The 10,002-nt window shown below is 44.5% G+C and overlaps 1 long non-coding RNA gene across 1 annotated transcript; it reads left to right on the plus strand.

The window, feature by feature from the left end:
• The first annotated feature begins 210 nt into the window (after positions 1 to 210).
• Positions 211 to 10,002, plus strand: LOC102417605. Its single transcript, XR_001346899.2, has 4 exons — positions 211 to 270; positions 6,966 to 7,001; positions 7,090 to 7,141; positions 9,966 to 10,002. It is a non-coding gene; the product is annotated as an uncharacterized LOC102417605 (long non-coding RNA).

A 10,002-nucleotide genomic window follows, 5' to 3' on the forward strand; every position in this document is an offset into this window, starting at 1 on the left:
TTAGCCAGATTTTTAGATCTATTCAGAAATGTAAGATATAAAGAGCATCATATAAATATATCTCCCATTTTATTTATTTATTTATTTATTTATTTATTCATTTATTTTGGCTGATTCAGCCACCTCCAAACTGAGCTGTTGATCTGGAAGATCATTCTCATGCCAAGCTATTTCTTATATTTCTAGTAGTTCCTAAATTTTCCTCCTTTTTTTTTTTTTTAGGTTGAATGCAATTCTCGCCTGAATCCTATAAATACAACTTTGCTAAAGGTAATACATCTTCTTTCCTTATTGCCAACCATATCAGAGTATTTTATACATGGTTCCGATTACTGTATTTCTAGAATAGTTGCCCAGAAAGAAGGAAAGCTTCTTTCTCTCTCTCTTTCTCTCTCTGAGATTCTCTCATTCCTTTTTTATTAAGAAAAAATTTTCTTAATATATTTTCATTGTAGAAAATTGGAAAATAGAGAAAAGTAGAAAGAATAATGTAAGTAAAAATTATCCATAATCCTACACCCAAAGGCAACCTATGGTAAAAATACTGATGTCTTTTTCCTATACATTTTTAGATCATTAAGACTATAGGATATTTATAGCATTGATTTCTTTTAATATATTTTTATTGATTTCAGAGAGGGAGAGAGAGATAGAAACGTTAGTGATGAGAGAGAATCATTGATTGGCTGCCTCCTGCACGCCCCCTACTGGGGATCGAGCAGCAACCCGGGCATGTGGCCTTGGTCAGAATCAAACCCGGGACCCTTCAGTCTGCAGGCCAATGCTCTATCCACTGAGCCAAACCAGCTAGGGCTAGCCCTGTTTTCCTCAACTTTTTTGACTTGAGCATCTTCCGTGTCATTATATACTTCATAAGCATTATTTTTTTTTTTCTTTTATATAATTTATTGATTTTTTACAGAAAGGAAGGGAGAGAGATAGAGAGTTAGAAACATAGATGAGAGAGAAACATCGATCAGCTGCCTCCTGCACATCTCCTAATGGGGGTGGGCCAGCAACCCAGGTACACGCCCTTGGCCGGAATCGAACCCGGGACCTTTCAGTCCACAGGCCGACACTCTATCCACTGAGCCAAACCGGTTTCAGCCAGAATAGCTTTTGGGGCTATGATGGAAGAGCCATGGTTAAAATTGTCTGGGAAAATATATCCTGCCCCAGGGACAGGCCCATGATATCTTACAGGCTATTCAAAATTTCCTACATATAGGATACATTTACAACTGCTACAACCCCTCATCACCTGTCCTAGCCTAGCCTTCCTACTGCAAGATGTCATCAAAACCTGTTCTACTTGTTACTCAGTATCTTCCCAAGGACAGGTTAGATTAGACCCCCTTCTTTCCCCACTCATCAGGCAAGGGGCCAAATCTCTGAACAAGACTGGCAAACTGACTTCACTCACATGCTTCCTATTTTTAAAACACAAAAGAACAAATATCTGTTAATCCTTGTAGATACCTTCTGAGGCTGGGTAGAAGCATTCCCCATTGAGTCTGTAAAGTCCATTGAGGTCACACAAGCTCCCATTCAGCACATCATTCCCAGATCCAGCCTCCCCACCTCATTACAAGCAGATAATGGACCTGCTTTCATATATCAAATAACTCAACAGGTCTCCTCCACTCTGAATATCCTGTGGAATTTACACCCCCCACCAGCTCCAATCTTCAGACAAGAAAGAAAAGAGAAATTCCTTTGTTAAGTCCCACCTACCTAAATTAACTCTCAAAACTAAAGAACCTTAAACTGATCTCCTACTGGTAGCCTTTTTGCACAACAGAGCAATCCCCCCACCATGCACCCTCCTTTCTTAGTCCCTTTGAATTCATGTATGGAAGACTCTTCTTATTAGGAAACTTGCCTTCCACAGAAACCTTCTCGGAGTCTATGTCCCCATTTTAAATCTATTCCAACAATTACTGAGAGAACATGCTAATCAAGCCCTCCTCCACCTTCTAAGGGAGACATCCCGCTAAGCCTCTACAGCCAGGTGGCTGTGTCCTCCTAAAGGAAACAAGAGACCACGCGTAATAAAAACCCACCCATCAGAGACACAGCTGACTCTCATAGCCAGTTAGCCTGGAGGTCAATTCACCCCCCGTATTGCCAACAACAATCAAGGCTTAACTACAACAAGACTGCGCACAAAGACCACAAGGGGGTACACCAAGAAAGCATAAAAAATGCGGAGACAAAAAAACATGACAGAAATGGGGGATATAGAGCTAAAAAACGCACTTTTAAGGGCTTTCAATAATTTGCTAGAAACTGCCGATAAACTTGATGAGAGCCTCAAGAAATCTAATGAGACCCTCGATGTTGTGATAAAGGAAAAATTAGAAATTAAGCATACACTGACTGAAATAAAGAATATTATACAGACACCCAACAGCAGACCTGAGGAGCGCAAGAATCAAGTCAAAGATTTGAAATGTGAAGAAGCAAAAAACACCCAACTGGAAAAGTAAAATGAAAAAAGAATCCGAAAATACAAAGATAGTGTAAGGAGCCTCTGGGACAGCTTCAAGCATACAAACATCAGAATTATAGGGGTGCCAGAAGTTGAAAGACAGCAAGATATTGAAAACCTATTTGAAGAAATAATGACAGAAAACTTCCCCCACCTGGTGAAAGAAATGGACTTACAGGTCCAAGAAGCACAGAGAACCCCAAACAAAAGGAATCCAAAGAGGACCACACCAAGACACATCATAATTAAAATGCCAAGAGCAAAAGACAAAGAGAGAATCTTAAAAGCAGCAAGAGAAAGAAAGTCAATTACCTACAAGGGAATACCCATACAACTGTCAGCTGATTTCTCAACAGAAACTTTGCAGGCCAGAAGGGAATGGCAAATATTCAAAGTGATGAATACCAAGAACCTACAACCAAGATTACTTTATCCAGCAAAGCTATCATTCAGAATTGAAGGTCAGATAAAGAGCTTCACAGACAAGGAAAAGCTAAAGGAGTTCATCACCACCAAACCAGTATTATATGAAATGCTGAAAGGTATCCTTTAAGAAGAGGAAGAAGAAAAAGGTAAAGATACAAATTATGAACAACAAACATACATCTATCAACAAGTGAATCTAAGAATCAAGTGAATAAATAATCTGATGTACAGAATGAACTGGTGATTATAATGAATCAGGGACATAGAAAGGGAATGGACTGACTATTCTTGGGGGGGAAAGGGGAGTGGGAGTTGCGGGAAGAGACTGGACAAAAATCGTGCACCTATGGATGAGGACAGTGGGTGGTGAGTGAAGGCGGAGGGTGGGGCGGGAACTGAGCGGAGGGGAGTTATGGGGGGAAAGAAGAGGAACAAATGTAATAATCTGAACAATAAAGATTTAATTAAAAAAAAAAACCCACTCATCAAATACTTTACAGCCCCGATGGCAAGGCCCTTAGCAGGTACTCTTAACCACCCCACTGCAGCTAAACTATCAGAGCAAACCCTGTGGTTCCACCTTTCCAGATTAAAACCCATCCCCAGAAAACTTCCATCACGTGAGCTGGAGTCCCCTAACTATTACAGCCACCAGGTTGGGCCCACCAGACTCCGCCTTACCCTCATCAATGGCTCACCCAATGCAGATGTAGGCCCAATAATCAGTGTTTACCCGTCCCCGTAACCCACCATATCCAACAAAAAAGCGCAGTTCAGATAATCCCTCTCCTCAAAACCCTGGGCATCACAGCAGAGGCTGGAACTGGCACAGGGGGCCTAACCACTGCTCACCCATTTGGAAATCCTGCCTCAGGACCTACAAAAGCTCCAGATGCCAACAAGGGGCACAACTGGGAAACAAGAACCTCGCCCCCAGGGTAACCTCCCCTCCCCTAGCAAATAACTAGTCAGGCTACTAAAACCCCTGACCTTTTCTCCCTAAAGATCACATCTAGGCCTCAGTTGCATTTCAGCTCCAGGCCCAGAAAAGCAGCAAAAGCAGACAAGTGACGCTGTGGCAGCCTCGGGACCAGCTTCTGCCTCCCAAATCCCCCAACAGGACCGTTTTCGAGCCTTCCAGGTGGCCTAATAAATCCGTAATTCTTCTCCCTTTTTGGCCTTGTGTTCCTCCTTCCGCGACCCTAATATCTATGGCCCCAGCGTCCTGAGAATGAAGGTAAAAGTCCTTCTGTCCACAGCTGCTGTCCTCTGTCCTCCAGGCTGTCCTTTCTCTGAGCAATGTTAGGAAAAGTTAGAATCCGGCCTCAGAAAATGTCCCTCCTTTCATCACAACCATCTATGGCCCCAGCGTCCTGAGAGGGAAAGTAAAACTCCTCCTGCAAAACCTCCCCTCCTCTCTGTGTTGCCTTTACACCCACAACAGGCCCGGGTTCCCGAGTCCTCCCTGCGCAGTCGCACCATCACGTCCTCACAAGGCGGCCCTGCGGCCTTTCACCCTCTTCCCCCCTCAGCCATGTGTCACCCACGAGGGACTCACCATTCTGAGCGCGGGGACCTGGGCGGCGGTACCTGAGAGGCCGGTCCCCAAGGCTGGAGGGGGAAATGGGGTCCGCCTGCGGGGACGCTGTGAGCAGAGAGGAGTCCGGGAGGCACGGGGACCCCAATCTCGGGCTGTTGGGCTCAAGGAGCCTCAGACACACCCCGCACGGCAGGCGCGCTGCCTCCCAGGCCGCCTCCGACTCACGACCAGCGCCCTGAAGCCTGTAAATCTGTGAACAAAGACCTGAGAGGTGAATATGACCACAGCGAGGAGGAAGGCGGAAGTCCCCAAGCATTATTTAATTTTGTGAAAATTAAGATAATGGATAGAAATTCTTTATATGCTAAATCCTATTGTATTAGTAAGGAAGCTCCCAATAACCTCTCTTTTAGGCAAATAGAGAACAGCTCATGTACTAAATTTTTAGGGTTAGTATCAAGTTTCTCCCCCTTTTGATTGAACTCCAGGCAAGAGCATTAATCTTGCTTTTTCTAGCACTTCTAGTGTAATGTTTAGGGACTGACCCTTTGGTTCAAATTTGGATTACTGTAGATATGAGTGCTGATTTTATGTTGCTTACTGCTGCTTTCTCAGCCTGAAACACCTGCTTTCTTCCTTTTCTCTTTGAAGTGTGATTGAAAAGGAAGTGCTGTCACCAGAAGCAGCCCATAGTTCCTGGAAATATAGCATGAGATTAATACTCAGAGGTGACAAAATTAAGTGTTCTGGGGTCCAGGTGATTGATGAACTAGTCTAAAATATGAATGTTTTTAAAGTACGTGGTTTCAAATTAGTTTCTCCCGGCAGGTTTGAATCCATACTCCAGAAACAGAAAAGTGAACTCTACAGTAGCCATAGATGTGGGCAAAAGGGCCCATCTACAACCCAATGAGTGAACTGACTCTCCAACTATTTGATAGATGTCAAGCTTGGAAATAGTTCCTCCCAATATTCTTTCTCTGCATATGGCAACTGATTTATGGTTCTAATCAGATTTTGACTCCTAAATATCATAAAAATATAACCTGTGCCAGTGAGGTCTGTTTTATACTTAAATCATGTTAAATGTTTGTCCCTGCTCTTATGCTTATAATTTTCAGGGCGCTGTTTCTTATTAACCCCAAATTTCTTTACCTTCTATAGTATCCCATGTGCTAAATAATAGTCCCTCCCTCAAGGAAAGTTTTTGTGTTGGTGAATAGAAACCATGGTGTTCACATCTCTTTTTTTTAAATGCCAGTCAGCCTGAATAGGATACTGTCTATGAGTACCAAATGCATAACAGGGGAAGGAGAGGGGTGGGCTCTTGGTTAGCCATCATGCCCTAGAAGCAGTATTCTCTGCAGACTGACAGAATCTGCATCACCTGGGAGTTTGTTGCAAATGCAAATTCTTGAGCCCCAACCCAGAATCTCTAGGGCAGGAACCCAAGATTCTGAGTTTTAACGAGTCCTCTAGGTAATTCCAGTGCATGCAAATAGAACTCTAGAAATCCTTGCACAAGTGAGAATAACCAGATGTAAAGATTTATGAAGTGCCCTGACATGTGTGGCTCGGTTGGTTGCCATCCTGTACATCAAAAGGTCACCAGTTCAATTCCCAGTCAGGGCACATACCCAGTCGGGGTGCATGCAGGAGGCAACCGATCAGTGTTTCTCTCTCCCTCTTTTTTCTCTCTCTAAAAATAAATAAATAAATAAGTTAAAACATTAAAAAAAGAAGAAAAGATTAATGAAGTGAGAGACAGCCTCATCAAATCTAGCTATGGCAGGAAAGTGGCTGATCAAGCGAGTTGGCCGAATCCACACCAGCACCTGATTTTTAATTTATTTTTTTAATCCTCACTCGATATTTTTCCATTGATTTTTAGAGAGTGGAAGAGAGAAGGAAAGACAGAGAGAAACATCGATGTGAGAGAAACACATCAATTGGTTGCCTTTTGCACGTGCCCTGACCAGGGCCAGGGCCAGGGAGGAGCCTGCAACCTATGGACCCTTTGGTCCACAGGCCAACACTCTATCCACTGAGCCAAATCGGCTGGGGCCAGCTCCTGATTTGAAAATCCCCTTAGTCATGGAATAAATATAATATAGAGCTGAGAGGGAACTTGGAACACACGAACCCTGAGAAGGTAGGGTCACTCTGAGGACTCTGAGAGTAACATTCTTCAGGTGGAGGCGGAACCATGGTTGGTGGTGGTTAACTTCACCACCACCCCTAACAGAAAAGTCCCGCTGTGGGCCTGAAAGCTAGGCTCTGCACCTTACTGATTAAGTAACAGTATTTTCAGATGTATGTACCAGGTCATTGCTAGAATATAAGTCTTTGTATAAGAGTGCATTGAGGAGATGTATACTTGGAAGCAGTTAAACATTAAATTAAGGAACCTAAAATTCAATCCTTTCCTGTTTGAAAGGACTCGTGGATATTCAGAACATTTCCCTTAAGTGTAAGTTCCAGCTGACTTACATATTTTTCCCCTTTTAGATGGCAGACTGTGGTGGACTGCCCCAAGTAGTTCAGGTAAGGAGATTTTTTTTTTTAAAGCACTTATTTGACTCTGCCTCATTGCCTGTACAAACATTAATGCCTTCTTATTTTGTCACCCTAGCCTGGGAAGCTCACTGAGGCCTTCAAGTACTTTTTGCAGGGAATGGGATACAGTGAGTAGTATACAATTTTCTATCTAGCAAAAATTTATTGGTGTTGGAGTCATTTTGACATCTTGTGGGAGCCCACAATTCTCTGCGCTAGCCAGCCTGAAGTCAAGTAGAAACGAAAACGGTTCTGCAGTGTGTGTGTGTGTGTGTGTGTGTGTGTGTGTGTGTGTGATGAGCTAAAACACTTATTAAAACAATTAGAGGTTATATGCCAAGCACTCTGTATTTATAACCTTAAGAGGTAAGTTCTGCTATTTGTCCTATTTTATAGAAGAAATTAAGACTCAAAGAAGCTAAGCACATTTCCTAGAGTGTAACAGTTCAGCCACAGAGCCATGTTCAAACCCTGGAAGTCTGATTCCAGAGCCCCCACACTGAACCACTGAAGCTTAGGCTGGCCTACCTGTAAATCTGAAATTATGATTTGCATTTAAACTCAGCTGGTTAATGACTCCTGGCCTAGAGCAGCGGTCACCAACTTTCGGACCTCACAGACCACCAGTGGTCTGCGGACCACCGGTTGGCGACTGCTGGCCTAGAGAAACAAAAGGGTGACTAGAGAAGAAAAGGGTAGTGTCCCTCAGCTAAATCTGCTCCACAACAGGAGGTGAACTTTTTAGAGTGAGTCAAGGGATGTGTCCATAGCACGTGCCACTGTCCTGATCTCTTGAATTGTGAGACCCCTGAGCTTTCTTATTTGTCACAGACTATCCACACTTGCTCCTTTCTTGGAGTTTTAAGAAAAACTCTTCCACCCAGGTACAGAGCTGTTTACCTAGTAGGGTGGTTTTCTCCTGTTTTTGGTATTAGTGCGGATAATGGCCATTGGGCAGCAGCTGGTCCCCTGGGTCTAGCCCAATACCTGGCAGGAAAAGCATGTATGTGTTGTCTAGAGTGGCTATGTGATCCCCGTCTGTGATCTACCACCAATCAAGCCCATACCTTGTCCTTCTGGGCCACTGGGAGGGACAGGAGCCCCTTTCCCAGCCAGTTCTCTCATCCTTCTCCGAGAAAACAGTTGGTCTTCCAGCCCATTTCTTTCTCTCTTTTTTTTCCCCTTTTAATATATTTTTATTGATTTCAGAGAGGAAGGGAGGAGAGAGATAGAAACATCAGTGATGTGAGAGAATAATTAATCGGCTACTTCTTGCACGCCCCCTACTGGGGATTGAGCCCACAACCCAGGCATGTGCCCTGACTGGGAATCGAACCATGACCCCTGGTTCATAGGTCGATGCTCAACCACTGAGCCACACCAGCCAGGCCTTCCAGCCCATTTCTAATCCAGAGCAGGGTAGGCTGTTTATAGTGGAGGGGAAGACCTTTGACTGGTTGAGAGAAGTAACATCTGAGATTCTATAGAGCATCAGTCAGCCTCACCTGTCTGAGATAAAACTTCAACCCTGGCACTCTGGCCAATGTAGCTCAGTTGATTGCATGTCATCCCATGCACCAGAAGGTTGCCGATTCTATTCGGGGTCAGGACACATGCCTGACCCCAATAGGGAAGGTACTGGAGCAGCCAATTGATGTTTCTCTTTCACATCAATGTTTCTCTCCCTCTCCCTTCTTCTCTCTAAAATAGTTTTTTAAAAAGCATATTTAAAAAGCAGGAAACAAAAACTTAATCCTTGGCTTAAGAGTATTCTCTCAGTGTCTGCTAGGCAGCTGAGGTTGCCACTTGGCACTCTCGGGTCACTAACCTGCCTTTTCCTGTGTCCACCTGCTTCCAGTCCCGTATGTGCAGCTCAGTCACCTGAGCACCGAGTCAGGTACCTTCCTCTGTGCTGGCCCTGCTCCCGCCTCCCAGCCATGCTCTCCTGGCTGCATTGGCTGCCTGCAGCATGTCCGCAGTTTTCCTGTGCAGTGAGAGCCTGATAGAACGTGGCTCATTGTGCCCCAAGAGTGTTAGCCTGCAGGTCTAGCCCTGGGCCACCAGGAAGGAAGAAAGGAGTGGGTTATACTAGTAATAGCACTTCATCTCATCATCCTAAGTTGAGTTACAGGAGCACTGAAACTTTATAGGCAGGGCCCCTCTTCCCCCATTACCTACTGAACCTTGCATTAACTCCCAGACACAGGAATCAAAGGGCCGCCTTGATTCTAAATAGGACCATCAGAACCTGTGCCTAGAAATTTCTGCAGGTGATGGCATCTTTTGACCCCAGAATTTGAAGTAACAGCCGGGAGAATGGCTGGTGCTTCAGGAAGATAGGCAGAGAGGTTATGCCAGGTAAGGCCCTGTTCTGGCCAAGTGGAGGACCTTAGACTCAAAGCAGTGGCAAAACAGGAATCTGAGTTAGACACCCACCCTCAGAGCCCTTCCTGCTCAGGCAGCCACCAGCTTCAGGCATGTCTCCTCCCCGGTAGCAAGGGTAGCCTGTGGACATGGATGGTAGTCTTGTTGTATCGGGCTTGCACTGTGTTTGTGAAACACCTTCATACTTGTGTGGTTTGTCTTTCTTTTTGGTTTATTCTTGCATGCACTGCAGGTTTTGGTTACCTGTGTGGGTTCCCAAAGCTTCCTCCCTAATTATTCATTATGAATGGCGTGGGCATAGCTAAGAGGCATACTCTGGACTTAGGTTTTTCCTTGTTCTGCTGTGGACAAGAATCAACTGAGATTCCAGATCTAGAGGATTAAAGCAGCCTTGCATATAGCTACTCACCTTGAGCAAATAATGCAAAGTGAAGATGGCTTTGTCTTGTCCTGGGTGTCACCTTAAATGGATTGGGAAAGCTAAACATAAAGCCTTTGGTGAAACTTCTGGATTAACTGAGTTTAACCAGGGCTCCATCTTCTAGTCCTCTTGGTTCTTTTTTACAGTACCATCTGCCAGCATGACCCGGCTCGTCCGATCACG

The sequence above is a fragment of the Myotis lucifugus genome, unplaced genomic scaffold, assembly GCF_000147115.1.
Source record: "Myotis lucifugus unplaced genomic scaffold, Myoluc2.0 scaffold_4793, whole genome shotgun sequence".
NCBI classification, from domain to species: Eukaryota; Metazoa; Chordata; class Mammalia; order Chiroptera; family Vespertilionidae; genus Myotis; species Myotis lucifugus.